The 26,954-nt window shown below is 35.9% G+C and overlaps 2 pseudogenes; one reads left to right on the top strand and one right to left on the bottom strand.

Moving 5' to 3' along the window:
* The first annotated feature begins 3,782 nt into the window (after positions 1-3,782).
* On the top strand, positions 3,783-4,610 carry LOC148880351 (14 kDa proline-rich protein DC2.15 pseudogene; annotated as a pseudogene).
* Positions 4,611-15,254: 10,644 nt separating this feature from the next.
* Positions 15,255-16,217, bottom strand: LOC148880352 (14 kDa proline-rich protein DC2.15 pseudogene; annotated as a pseudogene).
* Between the last annotated feature and the right edge of the window lie 10,737 nt (positions 16,218-26,954).

Below are 26,954 nucleotides of genomic sequence, written 5' to 3' on the forward strand. Positions count from 1 at the left end.
TTGAGGAGAGGCTACACTATAAAAAGGACTATAGAGTCAGGGCAAGGGGGCACATCTTTAGAGAGAATTCAGCAGAGAAGAGAAGAGAAAGCAGTCTCAACACATCAGAAGAGAAGAAGAAGCAATTTCAACATGGTAGAGAAGGAGAGGAAGAATCCAAATTCAAGAGGGAGAAAGGCTTAGTTGCTGCAATTGTCTTCTACCTTCAAATGCTAAAGTTTTCTTGTTATTCTATTCACTCTTTGATGTGTTCTTGTTGTGTTTCCCCTTTAATTTTCTTGAGTATGTTGAATTTAATGTTGTCTAGCTAAATTCTCTTAGCTAGGGTTTAGATGGATTTTGATTTTAAGATTATATAGTTATTTGTTTAATTCAATTCAAGACCTTTATTATTTGCATGAAGAATTTTTATTACTATGCTTAATGCTTTAAAAGAATTGGCCAATTTTTTAATGATTTGATGATTCATGCATGACTTACCAAAGGATTGTTATGAATTAGATCCCTAGGCAATAAAAATTGCATGATACACTATGATATCGAAAGATGATTAGCTCATGTGTGGGAATCAATGAAGCTTAGTGAGTCAAATCCCCTTCTACGATTAAAGGTTTCCAAAGAAATTAATGCTTATTTTTCCTTTTGACAACCACTTAGAAATTTATTGGTAGAATTTGATTAATAAAAGATTAATATGACTTGAGAAAGCTTATTAATTAATTTAGGGATTTTCACCATCACATGCAAATAACTTTAATATAGCTTAGGGTAATTTCGGTCTTGAGTTGGATTAAATAGGTAATTATGTAACATCGATTTAATGAAATCTAAACCCTAGTTGCATTCATCCATCAATTCAGTTTTTATTAAGTTCTTGGATTTGCATTTATTCTTTTAGTTTTTATTGATTCACGAGTTCAACTTAGGTTAGTTTAAAATTGATTTGGTACTATGATATAGTATCTATGGGATCAACACTTTTCTCATCATTATACGCATATTTGACTAATGTACACTTGTCTGAATTAGCTGTGTATAAATTACACAACAACAGGGACAAGGATGGGCTGCCTCGCCATGAACCCACCCTGTTGTCATTTCTATATAATTGTTAATTATTAGTAAAATTAATTAAAATGTTTGCTTTTGTAATAATTTTTATTTATTTAAAGTTAATAAAAATTTTATTTAAAAATAATAAAAATAATAACAATTATTAAAATTACTAAAATTATTAATAGAACCAAATTTATTAAAAATTATTTGTTCATATTAACTTAACAATGATTATTTTTTGTAAATCGATCAATATTAAATAAAAAATGCAATTATTAAAATTTTAGATATTAACAATAACTTTGAATACTTTTAGTTAATTAACAACAAATTTGGATTATTAATTTAATATTAATTAATAATAAATAAAATTATTAAATCTTTCAGATTTTCCTGTGAATCGCACGGGTCTCTGCTAGTTTATATATAATAGCAACAAATGGCATGCACTTGTTAACATTTCAATTAGATATTTGAATTATATTTGTTATTTATGTAGGTATGCATGTTATTTAGACATTCTAATTGGGTTAAGTCCAATAGAATGGCCCAAACCATATTTTAATACTGGACCATACCATAATAGAATGGTTTGGTCTGATTTGGTTCGAGATCTTCTCCAAACTGTATTAAAAACTGGTTTGGCTCGAGATCTTCGAACTGAACCAAATTGGACTATGAAAACCCTTAGTTAAAATGCCATTGAATAAGCAAACAATTTTATTTTTTTGGGTTGATTTAAATATGATTGACAGAAGATATTTGAGATTTGCCTAAAATTTTTTATAATTTTTATTTTTGTATTTATTTAATTTTTTTTGTTATTTAATATGACATCATGGGTTATGGGTTTGACCCATTTAGCCCGGATAGCTAGGTGAATTTCTTACCTGTCATATCTGGATGGAAGAACAAATTTTTTTGTTTGTATGTCAGTTTTAAAAAATAAGAGTTTTATATTACTAAAAGTATTGGTGAGAGAAACTATGAGAGAAACTATCTTAAATATAGGAGTTAAGGAGAGAGAATTGAATGATTTACGGACCACAAAAAGCCGTATAAAACACCATTCAGCCGCACATTTGGAAGATCTCTTACACCTTTTGTTTTCATTGATGGGAAGTTATTCTCAGTGTATTGTTGTGATGTATTTTGCACAGCCGCACCGGATGTGGTCCAAGCATATACTTGCCCGGCAATGCAGGCATAGAGGGATTTGGTGAGATGGGCTCTGACGGTGCAAGTACAAGAGAAAAAAGAAGGTTTAACTTAGAAATGCCTCAGGTATTATTACAAGGAAGGATAGCAGAACGTGTGGTTAGTAGGAGATCCGGACTGTTGGACCAGGCGATTAATGCCGGAACTAGAAGTAGTAGTAGAACTAGAAATAGAATGATACACGTTTTCTAATCCGCCCCATAATAATAACATAAAAAAAAAAAAAAAGTTAACAAAATCATCCATAAGATGGATTCGGGAAATTAATTAACAGATCGAGGCCTGAAACCCGAAGTACAGCATTATTACCATATGTTTATTTTCATGGAATTTCAATGCACATGAAGCAGAACAAACATGAAAACGCAGTAATAAGTCAAGTCCAAATGTTGGGTTTTATGAATCAAGAATTGTTCAACATCAACACCTAGAGCCCAAAATCTATTCTGATCTTTTAGATCGAGGATGTATCTGGATCTGCTACAGATAATCATACTTCTGCATGCTATATCAGTGTGTGACAGGTGTATATTGTGTATTTCTTTTCAAAAAGTATAGACAGGTTCATTGCAGATTTCTGAATTCAACTGCAGACTTATAAACATTTAAAATGTTAAATACTCCCATTCTATACATCAATGTCCATTCATGAATTGGCGTCAATTCCAAACTAACACCTATCCAATTCTGACTCACGTAAGAGTAATGGAATTTCACATATATTTTGTGGATACACCTGCTGTCACAGGCTGACTGGTTGCACCACGGGTGTCCAGTCCCAAATCAATATATGTGACAAAGAATTAAGGGCCCCTAAAGTTCACAGGAATAGGGGTTTGAAATGAACCATTTTGATTTTAACTATTTGGTTGAGTGGAATATAATCGGATTTCTATTTCTACTCTTGGTGGAACGGTATTTTCTTATTTGATGGAATGGCCATTCTCTCTCTCTTTCTTGGAAATCAAATCCCATTCCAACTTAATTCTATTTTTATTCCATTTTTTTATTGAGCCAAACAGACCTTAAAAATAGCCCATTCCAATTTCGATTATGAGGTATTTTGATTCCAATTCCAACTCTGGTTCCAACTGTGGTCCATATAAGGGGCTGCGACAACTACAAAATCATTAAATTAAAACACCAGTGGGCCTATGGAGCCTTAAAGAGTTTTTGGTTGCATCTCTTACGGTCTACAACCAAGCAAGACAAACCCCCAAATCCGACGGTTAGAAAGGAAGAAGAGACATTTGATAAGGTCCAGGAGAGCTAGGCCATGCATCAACCACTATATTTTTACGTGGCTATAAACGGTTAGTTGGCAAGCCTGGAGAAATCCCATCACACATCAATAAAATCCAACTCTCGTCTCACTCCATTCATGGCCTAAATTATTCTGTTCGACACCTTCACATGGGCGATGTTTTCAAAGAGAAAGAGGCGCAGAGTCTATCTCTTTCCTTTGTTTCAGATACACTACCATCTCTATAAATACCAGCATTCTAAGCTTTCTCTCTGTGTATTGAGTTGAGTTGAGTTTATCCGTAGCAAATGGCTCTCATGGGTTCTTCCAAGGTAGCTGCCCTTCTCATCCTGCTTAACCTAGTCTTCTTCTTCACTTGTGTGGCATCTCATTCTCACAAGCCTCCATCGCCATGCCCTCCTAAGCCCACCCCCACCACTCCCCCTGCTCCGAAGCCCGCTAATTGCCCAAAAGACACCCTTAAGCTGGGCATATGTGCCAATGTTCTAGGGTTGGTTAACGTACTCGTGGGCACCCCACCCTACAAGCCATGCTGTGCTTTGTTGACAGAACTCACTGATCTTGAAGCCGCACTCTGCCTCTGCACAGCTATCAAGGCCAATGTCTTGGGCGTTGTCAAGCTTGAACTACCCATCGCTCTCAGTTTGGTTGTAAATACATGTGGAAAAAAGGTGCCGGAGGGCTTCCAATGTGCCTAGATTGAGCCCAGATTTTCTATAAACTTTTCTTACCCACTCTTTATCCGCTGTGAATTGGACCCACACATCTCTATTCCCTAATGGCCTAGATTATATACTTATTCTCTACTTGCATGTCTTTAATTTATTGTTCTGTCATATTGTGTCTGTAGTTATTCTTCGTGTCTAGCTAGTACTATTATATTCGATGACTGTATGTCTTATGTCTTAGCAGCCTCTCAGTTTCAGTGTGGGTAGTAAATGTACGTATCAATATATGCACTTGTTTCCTTTCAAGCATTTGTACTTGGAAGGAGGAATGTGCAGGGTTGTGTTGTTCTCTCTTCACTTGTAGTATTCATTTTCATCATATAATTGCAATGCTATTTCATTTATACTGTATGGTGCGTAAGTATGGGAGTGCAAATGAATTAAATGAAAGTTCTAAATTATTTTTGTTTTGCTTGTTTGCAATGTAAATAAAGTAAAGTAAAACCTATTGCAAGCAAGAGTGAACCAGAATTTAATTACACTCTTCTAATTTAATTACACTCTTCATTTGGTATGCAATTCTTAAATAACATTCATTATTCCTTTCTTGCTCTTTCCCACAACCATGGGGGTTTCTGGGTTCAAGTTCAACTGCAATCAAATCTCCACCTCCAACAGGGAGCATTAATTGAGGGATCACATACACCAACACAACAAGTTCTAGCTGGAGACACTATTAACTTCTTCATAAGCACGTCAAATGGGGTCATAGGCCTGGGGGATTTGGAGACCAATCAAAAGAAAATAAAGAAAAAGACAGATAACCGGGGTTGGATGCAAAAATTCTTTCCCCATAAACCTTTAATTTCTATAGAAACCGCCTATTCTCGAGAATGCACCTTTGTCCAATCTATTTTATGTACTTAAACGCAGTTGTCCAAATCAGTTTATCCTCTTCCCTCGTATTATTTCCAAAAACCCTTGGTTTAGAATTTTATGGTTCTTTTGAACTTTTAAAAGATAAAAAAAAAAAAATCAAAACATGAGGTTAATTAAAATTGCTCACAACAAATTGAATTTTCTTCCAGGAAAAACCCTATGGTGCCGGAAATACATGAAACCAGAAGAGCTTTGACAAATCAAAACCCTCTTATGGATTTGAATACATACCACACCTGATTGGTTACACTTTTATGATATGGGTTGATTGGTTAAGAATTTTTCTGGTATCATGTCTTTTCCGTATCATAATCAAACCCGTATTTACGAAATTAATATGTTTAATTACTCTCCAATAAAACATGGGTATCTTTTAACACTAGCCTATACCCTACCCCATATAGTTTGAATAAGGCTTGGATGATGATCATTAAGAGTGCAATCAAGCCAAGTCAAGCCGAACTTCAGGATGCATTGGTTTGGGACTGTTTGGCAAGTCTTTTTAGGAAGATCTTTTGGTAATTTTGACAAGAGGGACATTGAATTTTTGAATGAAAATCTTAGCAGTCTGAAGCTAGTTTGGCATCACACGTTTTTTGTACATATTTCCGTGTGAAAATAAAGTGAGAACAATGCGAAAAGTTCCAACTTCCCAAAATCAGTCCAAAATGGACTTCTCGCGTCTTTTCGATACACCGACAATTGGCGATTAGATCTGTTACGAACCAAATGGAAAAAGACCGCAACGCAGTCTGTCCAACTTATAAACAACCAAAAAAACCACACAGAAAGATACACCTATATATATTTGTGTGTTTTCATACAATATCAAGTGTATCGACGATTTATGATAGTGAGTCCACTCCTCAGGCCCATGCATCGGCCCACACACCAGCCATCTAAGCTAAACCTCATCCATACGCCAGCTAACCCAGATAGGCCTCATCTTCTGTAACTAATCAAGATAGGCCAAAAGTGCTAACCAATCTGATCTCCACCTATACTTATCCTTGTACATGATAACCATATCAATATAGCTATAAATACAACCAATGATCACCCTGTGTTGTGAGTGATCTTTCTATTCAAGATCAACTTTCTACTCACTTCTTTATGGAATCAGAGCCATAGCAAAACTGCATCTTCATTATGTCAGCTTCAACATCAACTTCCTAGATTGACACCAGTTCATTCCCAACATCTTCATTGGTGATACCAAATATCTCCAATCTTGTGCCCATAAGGCTTGACAACACAAATTATCTCCTGTGGAAATCATTGTTCGAGCCCATTCTCAGAGGACATAGGCTTATGTCTTTCATCGATGGATCCAAATCAGCTCCAAGTACTAGTGATCCAATGTTTGAAACCTATTACGAACATGACTAGATGCTTCTCTCCTAGATTCAGGCCACTCTGTCCACATTGGCACTGCTTTACATGATTGGCATAAAGTCATCCAAGGAAGCATGGGATATTCTGGAATGTCGCTATGCCTCGTCCACCCCCATGCACATCACTTCCCTTCGCAAGCAACTTCATCGTCTGAAAAAGGGATCTCTCACCATGCACGACTACTTTCAGCAAGTTAAATGTATCGGTGATCAACTCGCGGGATGTGGTGCACCCATATCTGATGATGAATTACAAATCTATATTTTGGATGGATTGCCATCATTATATCGTCATTTTGCCTCCATAATTCATGGTTGTGCTCGGATTACAATCGTCACACTAGAAGAACTTCACGATCTACTCATTTGCGAAGAGATGTCTCTTGTAGAAGATGCTCCTACAAGAACTCCCATGCCCTTGTTGCAGCCAAGACATGACAACAACAACATTCTCACCATCCCAACTCTTCAAATCGCCAGTACACTCCACAACATGATTCCAAATGCTAGCAGTAAAATGCAGCCGCCCCACGGCCTTCACAATCAAATCAAGGGCGCCGCCAGTCCAATTCATCTTAGTGTCCAACCAATATCGGCTCTAGACTAACTTGCCAAATTTGCAACAAAGTTGGACCAATAGCTATTGATTGTTTCTAGAGGCTGAATATCACCTATCAAGGCAGGCATCCACTAGAAAAATTAGTTGCCATGGCAACAATTTCCCATGATCCTCTTGATGAAGGCATATGGTACTCCGATACCGGAGCCTCTCACCACATCCTTCCAGATCTTGGTAAGGTTTCTAACCCGCTCCCTTATGCTGGTTCCAACTTGGTCACAGTGGGTAATGGACATGGCTTAGACATCAAACACACCGGCACCTCCACCCTAACCTATCCATCTTTTACCTTTCATCTAAATCATGTTCTTCACTGTCCCGATGCCTCCTCTAACCTGCTATCAGTTTACCAATTTTCAAAAGATAATAATTACAAGTTTGTTTTTGATACTTCTGGCTTTGTTGTATAGGACAAGAAGACCGGGAGGGTCCTGCACCAAGGACCGACTGAAGGAGGACTCTACCCCTTTCATCCCACAGTAACAACCGGCAATCCCATAGCTCTCTCCGCCTGCAGCCCCACTAAAATCATCTGGCACCATCGTCTAGGCCATCCCTCCTGTGACATTCTGTCAATAATTTTTCACAATTATCTCTCAAGAATAAAGACAATAACATAGTGTGTTCGTCCTATCAACTTGGCAAAAGCTACTAACTCCCCTTTTCTACTGTCCATCACCATTACAACAAACTATTAGAACTTCTACATTGTGATTTATGGGGACCAGCCCCGATTTTGTCTATTTCTAAGTTTAAACACTATGCTTTATTCGTTGGTGATTACACTCACTACTCTTAGCTCTTTCCGTTGCAATTAAAATTGGATTTTTACGACATTTTTGTATCCTTCAAAGCCATAATCGAAAATCTCCTTGATTCCAATATCAAAGTACTACGACCTGATGGAGGGGGGCTGAATTCTCTAGAGCAAAATTCTCTTCCTTTCTTAATGTTCATGGCGTTACACCAGTTTTCTTGCCCTCATACACCCGAATAAAACAGTGTGGTTGAGCGTAAACATCGCCACATTGTCGAAATGGTTCTCACCTTTCTCGTTCATGCTACATTACCTTCCCACTTTTGGCTTGAAGCCTTCACCACTGCTCTTTATCTCATCAACCGCATGCCCCTTTTAGCTTCTTGCTCATAGTCCCCATTCGAACGGTTGTTTCGCTCCCATCCGGATTACACACATCTCAAGTTTTCGGCTGTCTTTACTTCCCTTGGCTATGACCCTATTCCACACACAAGCTTCACCACCATTCTACTAGTTCCCTTTTCTTGGGATAAAGCCCCCTCCCATAAGGGCTATAGGTGCATGCACATCACAAATGGGTGAGTCTACATCTCTCGCCATGTTGTCTTTGACGAATACACATTTCTCTCTCTCCCTTCAACCCAAACCACCACACCATCAGGACCTCAGTCGCCCACTAGTTCTACATGGCTACTAAACTCTTATGGGCCTATTGATGTTGTCTGAACCACACCAAAATAGCGCTCCCCCAATCACCCGTCTTCCAGGTCCTCCATGGTGTAGACTCCTCCTGGTCTGCCATCTCACACAGAAGCACTTAGCCCGTCACTAATAAGTCTCCAAGGCCCAATAGTTCAGTCCACTCCCCTTCTCTAACCATGGGCTCATTTCCTACCTCACCTGAACCCTCAACTACAGCTCATTCTCAACCACCACCAAACCTTACACCCACTGGCCCACCACCACCTACTAAGTTCATAGCACCCCAACGCACTCATCCTGTGGTCACCCTTTCCCAATCTAGGATCTTTAAACCCAAGGTGTACAACACCAAATATCCCCTTCCAAAATCTCTTACAGCCTCCCACCTTGCTGAACTGACCTCTTACAGCCAAGCGTCCAAACACCCTGACTGGTGCACCGCCATGGACCAAGAATTTCATTCACTTTGGGACCAAAAGACTTGGTCGTTGGTTCCCTACCAACTTGGAATGAATGTGGTAGGCTGCAAATGGGTGTATCGTATTAAGCGTAACCCCGATGGATCAATACAACGCTTCAAAGCCCGCTTGGTCGCCAAGGGTTTCCACTAATAGTCGGGCATTGATTTCATTGAAACCTTCACTTCTATAGTGAAGCACACCACTATTCGCGTTGTACTCTCATTAGCAGTTACCTTGGGCTGGCCACTGCGCCAACTAGATGTTGAATGTGCATTCTTGCATGATGACCTTCACAAAGAAGTATATATGGATCAACCGCCAGACTACGTAGACCCCACTCATTCTAATTATGTTTATTGTATGCACAAATCTATCTATGGGCTTTGCCAAGCCCCATAGGCTTGGTATGACAAGTTCAAGTCCATCATAGCCGAACTAGGCTTTCACACCTCCACCTCCGATCCGTCTTTGTTCATTTACCATCAAGATAGCACACGTGCTTTATTGTTGTTATATGTTGATGATATAATCTTAATGGGCAAGAAACCATCTTTCCTTACTTCTCTCATCAAACAACTCAGCACATTTGTCAAAACAAAAGACCTCGGCCCGTTGTCATACTTTCTTGGCATTTAGGTACACCACACCAGTGATGGATTATCCCTTCATCAGTCCAAGTACATTCTCGACTTGCTTGATCATGCAGATATGGGTGGCTACAAACTTGCTTGCACACCGACGTCATCTACCAAAATTGATGCCTCCTCGAGCCCACCGATGAAGGATCCAACAGTCTACAAAAGTCTAGTTGGGGCACTCCAATATGTCACTCTCACTCGGCCTGACATCGCATTCCCAGTCAATCAAGCTTGCCAACATCTCCAACAACCCACTGAAGCACACCTTACCACAGTGAAACGAATTTTGAGATATCTCAAAGGCACCATCTCCTCCAAGCTCTTCTTCACTCCAGGCCCAATTCAACTGAGTGCATGTTGTGATGTTGACTGGGCCAGCTATCCACTGGATCGCAGGTCCACCAATGAGTTCTGTGTGTTTCTTGGGCCCAATCCCATTTCCTGGTGTGCTAGGAAACAACCCACAATTGCTCGTTCCTCCACAGAAGCCAGATATTGCTGCCTTGCTCACACTACTGCGAAAATATCCTATCTATGCTTTCTGTTAAAAGAACTTCATGTTCCTATTCTCACCACTCTGGTCATCTGGTGTGACAACATGTCAGCTATTGCTCTCACCTCCAATCCGGTTTTTCACACTTGCTTGAAACACATCGAGGTTGACTACCACTTTGTCTGAGAACAGGTTGCTCACAACTTTTTGGATGTCTGTCACGTACCATCTCATGAGCAACTAGTAGATCTCTTCACCAAAAGTCTGCCAGCTACCCATTTGCTTCATCTTCTTCACAAGCTGCACATATGCACACCTCCATCCAGCTTGAGGGGGGATGATAGTGAGTCCACTCCTCAGGCCCATGCACCAGCCCACACACCAGCCCACACACCAGCCATCCAAGATAAATCTCATCCATACGTCAGCTAACCCAGATAAGCCTCATCTTTTGTAACTAATCAATATGAGCCAAAAGTGCTAACCAATCTGGTCTCCACCTGTACTTATCCTTGTACATGATAACCATATCAAAACAGCTATAAATACAATCAATGATCACCCTGTGTTGTGAATGAGCTTTATGTTCAAAAACAACTTTCTGCTCACTTCTTTAATTTAAACCTTGGCATGGACATGACCAGCATCATGGTTAGTTTTCAGCTTTAAGTCATTTCTCTTAAGAATAGATCAAAATTAGCATATATCCATGCACTTCTCTATTTGCATTTCCATTTGTGGCTGCATTTGGTTGCATGTAAAATGAAGGGAAACGAATGATTCCTTGAAAAACCAAATTCAATGGAAAAATAAATTATATTTAGCATATATCCGTGCACTTCTCTATTTGCATTTCCATTTATGGCTGCATTTGAAGGGAAATGAATGATTTCCTGGAAAAATCAAATTCAATATTATAGAAAAACAAATTATACTTCAATTTTTTTCTGGTGCCGCTTAACTTGAAGAACAGATCCGAGTAAAGGACAGATATACAAGCTCTTCACGATTATGTAAGTCGAGAAGAGAAACCTTTTTTTCAGAAAAGGACACTGGAAAAATTAAAAGAAATGTCATTTTCCTAAAATGAGTACCCACTTTTTGGAAAATGTTAATTCTACAACAATTTTGCATGCAGCCAAAAGGAGCAACTTATCTCTTCACTTTTCCTACACATTTCTATATTATTTCTTAAATATATATAAATATACTTTTTCATCTATATAGTGAAATTTTTAGGGCCATTAGTTACTGATGTTTACATTTCCTTGCTACACGAGTCCTTTACACCCTTGTAATTCTAGAGTCATCTTCTTGAACATGTTAAAGTATTTTTCCTTTGGCCTTTCCCTTGTCTATTTGAGCTTCCAAATTGCATGCACCAAGTTGCTTCCATGGTTTTAGCTATGTCATAGATTCATGTATCTGGCCATGCCAACTTGATCAAGGGATAGGCCGATGGGGATACAGCTTACTATTTTCAAGATTGTGAAGTAAACATTTCGTGGAAAGTTTGGCCAAAGCATATCAACATCCAATTCGAGTTTGACAACTATTAAAATGCCTTATATTTTCATTGCAGAGAACTAGGGTTCCCATGGGCCAGAGCTGGAGACATGGGCTTTCTGGGCGGGCCGTAGACCCAAAACCTAGGCCATGCCCAGAATACTTCAGACTAGATGGACTGCAGTAGCAATGATCATCGCCAAGAGAATCAAAGGTTGTAAATTAATTCTCTTATCAAATATATATCTATATATAAAGGAAATTCTATAATCAAGTGGCTAGTGGTGGCGAATGTAGAGGGCATATTTCAATGAAGGTGTGGTCCAGGGGTCAGTTTGCATCGGCAACCACTGTCCTGCGGTTGTGAATTCTAAGTAGGTCTCGCATGCATCCTTAACCCCACTATCCACTTAACCACACACGCACAAAAAAAAAATGTAGGAGAATAAGAAGCTTATCATATTTAGTTTGAACCAATACTGTGAAACAGGTTTAATTTGGATATGCCAATCTTATCTCCCTAATGGGTTTTTACTGCTTAGTTTAATTAAACATCAGACATAAGATTTATTAATGCAACTTCTGATTCAAACTAAAATCAGTCCTCAAGTTGAAGCTGTCAGAGAGCTTCAAATAATCCCAAAATTGTAAAATAATTATGATTTAGCATGTGGAACCGAGCATATCTGCTGGTCAAAATGGAGACCAGAGAACAGACCCACTTCATTTCCATGCCAATTTTGAATCTGTGGTATATGTGTAACTATTCCATTAAGCTAATTAACCAGTGCAAACCCAATATCATGAAATGAATTGAAGAATATAATAACATGTGTTTGCATATTAGCACATGCATAACCTGTACAGAGAGATTGTAGACCATTGATTTCTTCTAAATTAAGGTCGAAAGTCTGATTGTTGTTCTAAAGTATATATAGTTTCTAATAAATTTGAACCAGAAGTGCATGTCGTAAGTTATATTATTCCCATGATGATGTCTTTATAAATATATATTACACAAACTTTGACTGCATCTGGTGTCCAGTTCCCTGCAGGTTTATTTGCAACCAATTGGCCCTCGTTACATTTTTTCTTGTTTGTTTAATACTGAAAGCAAGAGACGATGGACATATATAATTAGTTAGGCTTTTTGATTTAATGCTGAATTATCTTTTACAAATTGTTGTTGATCACAAGTGACAAGGGTAGCTGAGGTGACATTGAAAAAATAATTCCCCACATGCATGGCGAGGGATAGTTGGTTCTTCACCAATCAGGATATCACCTACATCCCAACAAAAATCACGAGATGCGAGATGTTTAGACTGCTGATCATTTGGTTCTTTCTAATTCTAATTCTGTCTGTTTTTTTTCTCCTGTTCCAACTCCAAAAGTTTTGTTTGATGAGGTGGGCCATCAAACCGAATGGTTATAGAGCGAATGGACACTAAAAGTGCGTAAAAATCACTTCGAGTCTCCTATCCACAAAACTCTTCTTATATCTTAACCCACAAAACACAGCACGGCTGTGTGTTGGGAACATCTCCCATGAGTGATAAGGGGAGATATTTTCAATGTGCGACTGTAATGTTCTGTAGGTAGGGATGTTCCCAATATAAGACGGTAGTGTTTTGTGGGTATGGATGAGATAAGAGTTTGTGGGTAGGAGATCCAAGTCCTAAAAACTGAGTCATTTTAATGGTAGATAAATTAAGAATTATATTAGTATAATCATGTTAAAGAATATCAACCTATTTAATTACTTCACCTAACAGCTTAAGCTTTTAGGTTGAATTGTTTTTTGAGATGATATCAGAGCCACTTTGACCAAGTGGTTTAGTGTTCGATCCTCATTACCTCCATTATACAATTAATTAAGTTTTAGAACAAGGTATGGACGGGCCTGTGATTGTCCACACTTCAAACTCAATGAATTTTTGTGTGAGGGGGTGTATTAGAGAATATCAACCTATTCAAGGACCTCACCTAACAACTTAAGCTTTTAAGTTGAATGATTCTTTGAGAAATCAAATAGGTGACATGGGATTATTAGTGGGTCAAACAGATTTGGCAAAACTAACCAAACCAGTCCAATTTTGTAAGGTGTGAGTCTACAATTCTATATTGCACCTCCAAATAATAATTCGAGGATATACCCACTTTAAAATCTTTTTTTTTTCTATATACACTTGTGATATTATGATACTATGATATATAAAAATAATTCAACAAATTAAGAGGTTTACTGCCAGATCACATGTTGAAAGTTTAGCTGTCAATTATATAGATTTATGGGGTCAAACTTAATAATCCCATATGGGTTCAGGTTTTATTGAGGATCTGCTTGGCAACTGATTCTGCATACATTGATTTATCAGGTAGGGACCGGGTCTATCCTGATTGAACCAGATCCAACCCATTCACATCACCAGTTTAACAACAACATGAGGTGTCACATTCTTATTGTTATAATCTTTTTTTTTTTAAATAATTTTTTGAAGCCATTTTAATAGTAAAAATGAAACACAAAAACCTAATAAGCACATATATGATCTCCATAAAACATTACAGATTTAAACCCTGACACAAGGAATCAGGGTTTAGAAATGCATTATATAAGGTTTTGCACTATAGATTTGTATTTGCGCCCTTCCCAAACTGAGCCTTATTATTTGTTGTTGTTGTTTAAATGCCTAGGATGACCAATAGTTTTCTCAAAAATTGAACCGATGAAAGCCAAACAAAATACAAGCCAAAACTATAATAAATCAAAAAATGTAATTAAGATAAGACTGATTAGTATCTATAGGATTAAGATAAGAGTTTGTATTAGACTAGGGTTGAGAGTTTTATCTTCTATAGACTTGATGGAACTAACAAATTTCATTAATGCATTATATTTTAGCCTTACTTTGATATTTTTTTCTTCCATTTTATTCTTAATGGACGTGTTGTTCTTCTATAATCTGCCCATAGATGCCCATTTCAACAACAAAAATAAAAAAAAAATAAAATAAACCGAAAAAGAAATCACATTGATGAATTTTTATCTTGGTCAATTATGGCCCATTTTTGGATCGGCTCAAAGTCAGTTCATGGAGGTATTTTGGTTGATCCAATGAGATCTTTTATTCGTCTGCTTCGGCCTATGTTAGCCCATTTTTATATTGCAATAACCAAGCCCATGTTATTGGTAATAGTTTGTCAAACGCATCAAGGTCATTGATCATGTGTTTGAGGTGGTGTATTTAGAAAATATCATAATGAGATAAGATTGGGTGATTAAATAAGATGTGATATGATAATCGAACCCTAGTAGGATAGAATTTGTGTGTGTATGTGTTTTATTTTTTGAAAACGCCCAAATAAAAAATTCATTCATCACCCTTTTGCATCTAATTAATTTTCATTAATCCATTCTCTTTTAGCCTTTTACCGATATTTTTTAGAAAAAATCGAGTGGTTTCGCGGTCAACATTAGAGATGCCCCAACTGTCCAAGAAGTTGGTTTGGAAATTATATAAAATAGACGAACCGTATTGCAAAAAGAGCCATTTTCTCATAGAAGTTCTGACCCAGCACAACAGAATAACGCAGACACGATGAATGCAAACAACATTAAAGAAGAAAAAGAATAACGTAACACAACATATGAAGCAACCTCTGCCGCTGCCTCTGCCGGAGAAATGGAATCGCTTAACTAAGCACATTGGAAGCCAGACGGGAGCTTCTTGCCACAGGTGTTGACGAGTAAGCTGAGTGAAACGGGGATGTTGAGGTTGATACCAAGAATGTTAGCTTTGATGGCGGTGCAGAGGCAGGCTGCAACCTCCAGGTCGACGAGCCCTTCGAGCAGTGTGCAGCATGGGTGGTCTGGTGGGTTCCCAACTTCTGCTCCAACTGCCCCATTAAGTAACTTTGCACATACACCTATTTTCAATGCATCCCTGGGGCAGCTACCCTTGGAAGCTGGAGTCGTCGGAGTAGTCGGTGTAGGCTTCGGGTTGTAACAAGTGCCACAGCCACTGACTACGGCAAAGAATAAGAGATTGAGAGAAAGGAACAGAGCAGCTGAAAAACAGCTCCTGGAATAAGCCATTTCTCAGTCTCACACCTACCTTGCTACTAGTGGTGGTAGTTGTTGCTTTTTATTATGAAACGGAAGGATCAGGCACTACTCTATCTAGCTATTTATAGAGTAAAATGATCGATCGAGTACGCCGATCCATCGATAAACAAGAAGAAAATTAGTAAAATTAAAATATAAATCGGTGCATGCGCTTGCATGTGATGCAAGGCTGGCAAAAACAAACAATCATAATCCGATCTGGATCTTCGTAAGATGAGGAATTGAAAAATTCTTCGTATTCCCAGTCTCAATGAAATCTCCCGGCCCTGAGGTTAGCCTGCTCATCACTCATCTTCCTTCAATGCAGTAAGATCCTTTTGGTTGGGTTACGTCTGATAACATCGTCGTCTCACTCTGACTGAGCACCATGTTTATTCGGTTTCTATTCGTATAAACACCATTTAATCAGTATAAGACTGTAGGGCTTATCGGAGAGTTAAGCTCTAGCTAATTTGTTATCTCAAGTAAATTTTTTTTTCAGTGAATAAGGATAAAGGAAGCCCTTGGTTGTTATGTTTTTGACAGATGGTCACAGATCCAATCCAACCTGTTTACTTAAATATTGGAAGAGCGTCACGGGCGGGCCACGAGATTCGACGACAAGCTAATTCGTTTTCTTGTTAATTTTCACAACACACACAAATGAGGTACTTCCCCTAGCTACGGCCCCACGCCCGCACCCCGTTGCTGTCATTCTTTCAATCGATTGGAGCAATGAATAATATTGCCGACGTGAATGGTATGGTCTATCTGGCCGGAAATGATTTGATGCATCTTATTCTGATAAGATTTATTCTTTCATCGATAGTGATATTGTTCATTTGTTTGACAATTTGATGGATCAATTCTGTCTATTTTCTAATCAATATATAAAGGAACACACTGATAGTGATGAATATCCCATTTGTTTAGTCCCCCAACAGTTAATTTTTCGGGATAAATGTTGCCATAAGGTCATTAATACGTCAGCATGGTTTTAAAAAACGAGTCGGAAATGGAAACGAAATCGTTTTGGCCATTGGTTTCCGATTGATAGTTTGATTCTCTGGTTCAAATGGATGACCTGTTCTGACAAAAAAAATTAAAATAGCAAAAACTGTTGAACGGGTTGACGGTTTAACCACCCGGGTCAATGAATTGTTGATTGATTCAACGGTTTTTGACAAAAAACTGAGTGTAAAGATAAAACGGAATTGATTCTTTTAAACGATTCCCAGGCCAAACGGTCTGACCATCCGGATAAACAATGATTCAAAAACCATGAACGTCAGAATTGCTACACTACTCTATAAAATATATAACATCCACATGTTAAAATCTCCAAACGTTCTATGGAGTAAAAGTATGGAATACAAGGGGCTAATCATATATCCTTAATTCCTTATCTAAATCATGAATAATGCTTTAATTATATTCCTTAGCTAAGAGGTGGTTGCAGCTGGATCATATTGGTTAGTGCATGATGGGTGGAAATTGGAGACTCAGCTATATCCTCACTCCATTAATTGATGTAGGGTGAGTGCATGCATTATTCATCTGATCTCTTCAGTTTTTAATTGTTTTGTAATATTCATTTTCAAAGAAATAAGTCTAAAATGGTTTTCTATATAACTAGTAAAAGTGTAAGTGTATCGCACGTGGCAATATCAAATGATGATGATGATAATAATAAGTAATCAAATGACCTTATTGGTTGAACCATTATTTAACCAGAAAAATGTATCATGATTAAGACATTAATTAATTTTTTATTTGTATTTTAGCCATTTCTAACTTTACTAACAATAATTCTTATTTTTCAAAAATATTTTTGTTTGATTTAAGAATATATAATATTAATGCATGTTCAAAATTTTCTATAAAATTTATAAAAAATTCTATATATTTTTATTTTTATTATTTAATTTATGATATAATAAAATTACTTATTTACCAAGAGGAAATACAATTCCAATATATTGTTTGAATATTGGTTTTTTTAACTTTTTATATGATGGAAATAGTTGAAAAATACTTATATTTTTTGTTTTTTTTATTTCAAATGTTATATTTTTCTTTTTCTTTTAATAATTTATTACTTTTAAAAAAACTAAATCGGATCATATCATATTCAAATATCCGACATCTTGATCGGATTTGATTCGAATCAATATTTATGAGATTTGATTGAATATTTGGATAAGATCAAGTTTGAATATACCCTAATTCAAATATGATCTAATATGTTTGCATCCCTACCAAACCACTTGCCTACGATGACCCAGCTAATTAAATTATTGGACCATTTGACATAGTTAGTTGGGCCATGTGTTAGACATTAATGCTCTTTATTTTTTATTCTAATTTTTATCCCATTTTTATCATTAATGAAAATAATTCCCATTAATCACACTTTTTTTATATGATGAATATATAATGTTATAGAATGTACCCAAAATTATTGACAAATTTCTACATTTTCTAGAATTTAATGTATTTTATTATTTAATAGTAACATCCATTGACATGGATAGTTTAACCAGTAACGCACCACTTGGATAGAAAAGCCATTTTGCTTTTTTCGGTTGATTTTAAAATATGTATTCCATTTTCATCGTCGATAAAGGTAATTCTTATTTTCACATTTTATATTTGTTTAATATGGTGAATATATAACAATAGAATTGTATCAAAATGATTTATACAAAGCTTATATTTTTCTTTGAGTTTATGTATGTATGATTGTATGTATGGATGTATGCATATATGTATGTATGTATGTATATATGTATGTATGTATGTATTTATGTATGTATGTATGTATTTATGTATGTGTATATATGTGTGTATGTATTTATGGATGGATGTATATATTTATTTAATATTCATTACTTAGTTATGACATCATAAATTGACCCACTTGACCCAGAATGTTAGATCATTGACCTACCTACCATCTAGATGTGGAAATAATTTCATTTTCAAATTGGTTTTAAATTTTGCATTTCATTTATATCATTGATAAAATGATTATTATTTATCACACTTATTTTTGTTTATATTATTAGTATATAATATTATAGATGTGCCCAAAATTGTTTCATATTTTTTTTGTACTATACTATTTTAAAAAATTTATTTTTAATTATACATAATGGGTTAACCTATTTGACCTAAAAGATTGAACCACTAACCCACCCCCTAGATAAGAAGATGGTTTAATTTTTCATCGGTTTTAAGTTGTATATTTGATGTAAAATTATGTCTATTTTATCATAGTTGTTTTTAATATGACAAATATATAATAATAGAAACGTGTATATTTTTTATATTTCTAAATTTGTATTATTTATTTATAACATCATGAAATTATCCATTTGACCCAAATGGTTGAAGTACTTACCCATGGCCTAGATGGAAAATATGATTTCATTTCTAGGTTTATTTTAAAAATATAAGATTACATTCTATTAATAATTATTGGGTATGGATTTATTAGTGGAATTTAATGATGATAAAAAAATATTTTTTTATATTTCTAAATTTGTATTACTTATTTATGATATCTTGAAATTATCCATTTGATTCAAATGGTTGAGCTACTTACACACCACCTAGATGAAAAATATGATTTTATTTGTATATTTATTTTAAAAATATAAAATTTCATTTTATCAATAACTATTGCGTATGGATTTATTAGTGAAATTTAATGATGATAAATAAAAGTATAAATGCCGGATTCAATGAGAGAGAATGTGATTTATTTAATGACTTAATTTGAAGTAATTGAATGTAATTAATGATATTCTTTTAATTATATTTGCTGCCCTTTCAATGGAGATAAACTAAATTTAAGAGGAGGGATATTTCAATAAAGAAAAATTCCAGAAGCCAATACTTCCTCATTCACACTTTTATTAGTATAGATATAGATGACTAACTAAATTTTTCTTTCTTAATTAGGGAGTTTGAGTTTCTTCATATATACACTGTATGTTTTATATCAAACATTAGATCAATGATATACATAATTTTTTTTTCTAAAAAAATATTATCAGGAGGTATTAAAAAAATAAAATATTAGTTATTTATTAGTTATAAAAACATTGGACCAAGTTGGTTTCTCAAAATTTTATTAGATAATAGGAGTTACTTATTTACAATTATCAATTAAAAGAGGGCCGGTTAATTGTGCATGGATTCGTCCTTCTTATGGTGTTAACTAGAGTTGAATACACATAAATAAAGTCGATGGATCATCAGTATGGGTGTCAGGTAAATTCTAACTAGCGATCCAATGGCAAAGTTAACTCTCTCACATAAGGACCTCCTCAATGACGACTAAAAATCCTAAAGAAATCGATCGAGATCTTAACACCCAGTCCATGCATGATGGGAAATTGCAAGCTAAGCAAAATTGAAGACATACATAAAGTTAATATCAATTATTAGAGCAAAGCACAAAGAAAAGAAATCCAAATAGATCTTTCATTCAGCTCTAACCTCAAAAACTGAGGTGGAGTGTACTTGTGGAGACAAATAGGGGGGGCAGGTTGTACTCATGGTAGAGGAAAAGGTGGGAAGGGTAGGTTGCGGTCTGAGCTTTAAAATTTTGGGTTGGATATTTGCATGTTCTGTTGTTTCTGCTTTGGAAGATTGTGCATTGCTCTCTGTCTGTCTCTGGTACAAGTCTGAGCTATATGTCGGGTGAGATGTGTTTCGTTTGTATTGGCCTTCCTGTTGGTGGGTCTGGGTCTAGGGCTGTACTAGACTAGACTAGCTACACTAGCTCCACCGCATGCCACAAGCCTTGGTTCTCAAGTCTGGCGTAGTGTCTTATTATTATAATTTATACATTGTTTGGTTTGGCCGTGTGTATGCACATTTTGTATTCTTTCATTTCTCATTTTCTTAATAAATTAAATTTATGCTTTATTTTTTCTAAAATAAAAATAAAAATTGAGATACACTGTAAACAAATCAAAGTAATCCCAAATTTAGCATAAGATATTTAATTGTTTGAATTATCTGCAATACATAGCTTATGGCCCCGTTTGGCATGTTTTTCTGTATGGACTGTCACTTATTTAGAAGCCTGACAAATCAGGTTGTCGTCATTTTCTGTTTGGTTCGTAAGAAATATAGTCACACACGAAGCCCTTTTTAGGAAGTCTTTTCGTTTTCTTCAACTCTTTTTGTGCGGAAAGACACACTTTAACCAAATGATCTTCACGCTATCAGATCTTGATGCAAAAGCTCACTAGGGGCCGTTTGTCAAATCCTTTTGAGAAAATCTTTTAGTAGCTCTGATAGTTAAAAGATACATTGAGCTTTTGCATTAAGATCTGAGCAACCTGAAGCATGTATGTAAAGAGGAATAGAAAAAAATGCAAAAGCTCCATTTGGTGCTTCCTAAAAACTGCCCGTTTTAGACTTCTCACATCTTTTTGGCATGTTGGCTTTTGACGGGTAGATCTACTGCAAACCAAACAGGAAAAGACCAAATTGTGATCTATCAGATCTTCTAAAAGATCTTTCAAAACAGACTTGCCAAATGGCCCTTATATTTTCACCCCAAATAGGTGTCCTTTGACAAATTTTGTTTTCCAATAACCTAGATAGCTAAAAACCGTACTAAAGCTTTTAGGGTTTTGTATTTAAAGATAGACCATTTTTACCATGGTCTAGAAGGCTATTAAATGCAAGATTTTAAACGTGGAAAGATAAGAAACTTCATTCGAAGCTTCCTGATTTTCAGCCGCTTAGGGCTTTTGTGAGCTTCCTCGGGCATGAATCTTTCTGACTTCCTTCTTTCATTGCCAAAAGGAAAGGATAAAGTTTTGGTCCGACAAACTTTGAAAAACCTGAAAAAACGTGAGAAGAATTGCCAAACACACTGTAAGATGTCAACTTAGGTCTTTTGCTTTTTATTTTCATAAATAATACCACAGAGACCAGGCCTTAGTCACAAATTTTGCAATAAGCTATACACTAGTGTAGACTATCTCAACCAATTGAGATTGAGCTATACCCACTTGGAACTGGTCTCATCACTATGAAGTATGATCTCAATGATGGCAAGGAAATCAAATTTAATAGGTGTTACCGTTGAATATTAGAAGTATAGAACAAAAACATGGCTCCACACGGTTTAAAGGGCCTCAAATAAAACAAGGGACCCACTAACGTGGAGATGGAAGAAAAGATAACAGCTTAAGATAACAATTGCCACCAGATCTCGGCTGGATACCAGTTTTTGTAAAGTTTTGGTGGAGCCCATAAGAGGGTGTGTTTGAGTTCTCGTGACACTTTAAATAAAACCAGTTTACCACATGCCAAGGACATGAATTATTCTTGAAATAAGAAATTAAATCAATTTTAATTTACTCTTTCATCTATATTACTACGTACTACTGTTCGAGTGTTGATATCATATCATATAGATGATCACACATTTACTGGAAATATATCCATGTGGCACCAACAAAAATCTGAAGTAACCATTTGATTATTGAATTCACATGATATCATCGAGAGCGAAAAAGTTGTATGATCGAAATTGGCCTCAGAACTCGGAAGTCAAAGCGTTTAGACAAAAAGGAAAATCTGTTGGAAGGTGACATCCTAGAAGGAATTTCTGAGTTGTTTAAACTTTCTTTAGTAATATGATCTTCAAATAGTAGATCGTATCCAGTATCCTGTTCGAGTATAGATAGAACAAAACACTAAAACAGAATAAGTTTTCAACCAACCCACCTCCTCCTACGAAGTACACTGTGTAGCCCACAGTTTCAGTGGGCAGTTTGGAAACAACCCCACTTATGCATCTCAGAGAGGAACTATCGACGATCAAGTGCTCCATTGCCATCATATGAGCATCCGTGGTTATTGGTTAATCCACCCAAGTTGAACTATTCGAACCATCTTCAAGCAGTACATCTCACCAATGGTTAGGGGTGGCCACGAGTCAAGTTTCTCACGAGCTATTTGAGCTCGGTTCGGCTCAGTTTCAACTGAGTTTTAAGTCAAGCTCAACTAGCTACATACATAAATATATACATATAACAACAACAATAACAACAACAACAACAACATAACAATAATAATAATAATAATAATATAGATATAATATTTTTTATTTTTATATATAACAATAACTAATTATTATAATTCTTAATTTTTAAATATCAAATAAATATATATATATATATATATATATATATATATATTTACTTTTATAAAACATTTTTCTCAAGTCAAGATTGAGCTTATGAGCTTTTGACTCGAGCCGAGCTCAAGCTCAAGGTTCTAGCTCAAACCGATCTCGAGCCTCGTACTACCTTGGTGAGTCGAGCTCGAATAGCTAGCTATTCGGCTCGGCTTGAGTCCACCCCTACCAATGGTGTATTCTTCTGGTATCAAAGCTTTACGATTCTGACCTGGGGTTCTGCTAAAATCTATATTTGTTGTTTCAGTGTTGCATGTGTTGAATATAGCGGGTTCAAGTGCTACCCAGTTTGATATCATGAAATTCAACGGGTCCAACTATGCAATTTAGAAGCTGAAGATGCATGCTATATTGGTGAAAGATAAAGATTGTGCAATTGCCTTGAAAAAAAATGGTGAGAAGCCTGTTGACATGAAGGACAAAGAGTTTGAGAAGAAGAACCAAATAGCAATGGTGGATATTCTTATTTCTTTAGAAGATTCGGTCATGGTTCAAAGTATTGATACACCTCTATGTATCGAAAGAGGTGTATTGGTACGAAGATACACATGAAAATGGTAATTTTATTTTTTTTTTCAAAAATTTGGTTTTTGGGGAGTCAAAAAAGTATTTTTTTTATTAAAAAAGAGTTGGGTCCCGAAAGGCCGACACACCTGTAAACAAGCGTATCGACCCAAAAGATACGATACGATATGCCTGATACAAGGCATATTGTATCAATTTTGTGAACCTTGGATTTGGTATGTGTCCGATGAATCCACTACGAAGGGTTTATAGGACAAGTTGTAGAATTTCTATGAAGGGAAATCAATGTCCAATAGAATTTTCCTCCGATGACAACTCTACAACTTAAGAATGAAAGATAATGCCTTTTTGCAAGAACACTTGAATGAATTTAACACTTTGGTAAACAAATTAGCAATTGTTGTGGTACATATTGACGATGAAGAAATGGTTGCTCTTTTGCTTTGTTTCATGCCTGATTCTTGGGATAGTCTGAGAATGAATTTAAGCAATACAAAAGATTTGTCTTTAGAATCTACTGTTCTATGTTGCTTATGGAAGAATCTCGTAAAACAGCTAGTGAGAGTTCTTCTGGTGATGCAATGATTGTACGAAGTAGATCCCGTGAGATAAACAACTTTAACAAATCTGGCCTAGTTTAGAGTTCAAGATTGATCCTTGAAAATGTAATTTTCTAAAACAATGAATGTGATTCCCACATTGGAGAGAGAGAAATTTTTGAAAATTTGCCATACCTACCTACAGGGTTCAGCTATCCATGCGATGGATCTCTCATCCCTTCCTCAAGTGTTGGAACTGTGACAAGAATGGTCACCTTCGAAAAGATTGTAGGCAACCCAACTTTGATTGAGAACGAGAGAATTCCCAAGGGAATATCACAAAAGGATATGATTCATCAGAAGATGGTGAGGTGTTGTCAGTTAATTCATGTGAAAGCTTAAAACATAACTAGATATTGGATTTTGGTGAACATGGCATTGTGAGATAGTACATGGTTCCTCGAACTCCACAACAAAATGGAGTTGTTGAACAGATGAATCATACACTTGTGGATCGAACAAGAAGCATGTTGAGTGCAGCCAGGCTGGAGTAGAGTTTTGGGCAAAAACAATCTATTCGGCATGCTACTTAGTAAACCATTCTCCCACTACAACACTTGATTGCAAAATTCCAAAAGAGGTATTGTCAGGAAACTAGGGGTGAGCATTCAATTTATTCGATTAAAAACTGAACCAAATAAACCAAATTTTTTAAAACCGAACCAAAAACCGAATTATAATAAAACCAAAATAACCGAACCAAAATTTTCGGTTCGGTTTTTAGTTAAAATCAAATTTAATTAATATATACATAATGTTATATATTATAACCTATAAAATATATTACTATAATATATATTATGAAATTTAATTTCATTATAATACATTATATATAATATATTAATATATAAATATAAAACATATTATATATTATATATTATATATTGTAAACTATATAGTATATATTATATAATAAATGTTAGTTAATTCAGTTTTCTCAGTTAACTGAATTTCTAAATCTGAAAACCAAAACCGAAAATTGAATTACCCAAAAACCAAATTAACCGAGTTGAACTACCCAAAAACTGATCCAAAAAACCAAAATTGAAATTTTCGGTTCAATAATTCAGTTTTAACCGAATAATGCTCACCCCTATGGGAAACCCCATTGATTATTCTTTTCTTTGTACCTTTGGTTGCAATGCTTATGTATGGATTCCTAAGGAGCAAAGGACCAAGATAAACACAAGGTCCAAAAAGTGTATTTTTCTTGGCTATAAAGAAGAAACAAAGGGATATAGATTGTGGGATCCTACTGCCCGCAAGATAATTATTAGCCGAGATGTTGTCTTCAATGAAGATTCAATGCAAAAAGAAAGTACGCAGTCAAGACCAGAGATAACAAAGAATGTTGAAGTAGAATCTTTTCAAAAGATTAAAGAGCAACAAGCTAATGATGTTGTTGCTAAAAATGATGAAGTGTATGATGAAACTCTTGAGAGTGAGACTCATGAAAATCAAGGTCGACCAAGAAGAGCTACAAGACCTCCTATCTGGCTTAAAGATTATTTAACAACTTATGCTTGTATTACAAAAGAGCATGAACATTGTTAATATCAAGAAGCTTGTGAAAGTCCAAATGCTCGTCATTGGCAAATGGCTATAGAATAGGAATGGAAGCTCTAAAGAAAAACAAAACTTGGGAGTTAGTCAAACTACCCAAGAATCGAAAGGCCATTGGTTGTAGATGGGTGTACAAGCTCAAAAAGGACACTAGTAAGAATATCAAAAGATATAAAGCTCGATTAGTTGTGAAAGGATTTGCTCAAAAATCAGATGTCGACTTCAACAAAATTTTCTCTCCTGTTGTTCAATAAAATACTATTCATTTTGTATTAAGTATGGCTACAGTATTTGATTTGGAGTTGGAGCAGCTAGATGTCAAAACTACCTTTCTACATGGTAATCTTGAAGAAGAAATTTATATGACTCAACCTAAAGGTTTTATCGAAAAGGACAAGAAGGATTTAGTTTGTCGATTGACCAAATCGCTTTACGGTCTAAAGTAGACACCAAGGTGTTGGTATAAGCAATTTAATTCCTTCATCATGAGCTTGGGTTTTAGTAAATGTGAAGCAGATCAGTGTGCTTATAGATACATTGGTGATGATCACTTCAGCATTTTACTATTATATGTAGATGACATGCTAGTTGCAGGTACTAACAAAGAGAGGACCGAGAGGACCGCAACACTAAAAGCTCATCTAGCTAAGGAGTTTGACATGAAGGATTTAGGGGTGGTTAATCAAATTCTTGGGATGACAGTATATAGGGATAGGAAGAACAGGAAAGTTTGGATAACTCAGAGGAGTTATGTCCAAAGGATCTTGTATCGCTTCAATATGCAAGAGTCCAAACCAATTAGTATCCCATTTCCTGTTGGTTATAAGTTGTGTTCAAATCAATCTCCTAGCACTAAAGCGGAGAAGGTAGAGATGTCCTGTATACCATATTCATCAGCAATAGGCATCCTTACGTTGGCCATAGTGTGCACCAAACTAGACATCGCACAAGCAATTCATGGAAAATCCAAGGAGAGATCATTGGATTGCGATAAAGAGGATCCTTCATTACTTAAAGGGTACTTCTGAAGCTTCTAATTGTTATAGTGGCCAAAGTTTGAAGCTAGTTGGTTATGTAGATGTAGACAATGCAGGAGATCGCGGTAGTAAAAAGTCAACCACTGGCTACGTGTTGTAGTCTTTATCTAATGGTGTAGTGAGCTGAGCATCGAAGTTACAGTCTGTAGTGGCTTTGTCTACAATAGAAGCAAAGT

This window comes from Nelumbo lutea, chromosome 1, assembly GCF_056320005.1.
Source record: "Nelumbo lutea isolate HS-2025 chromosome 1, American lotus-T2T, whole genome shotgun sequence".
Lineage (NCBI taxonomy): Eukaryota > Viridiplantae > Streptophyta > Magnoliopsida > Proteales > Nelumbonaceae > Nelumbo > Nelumbo lutea.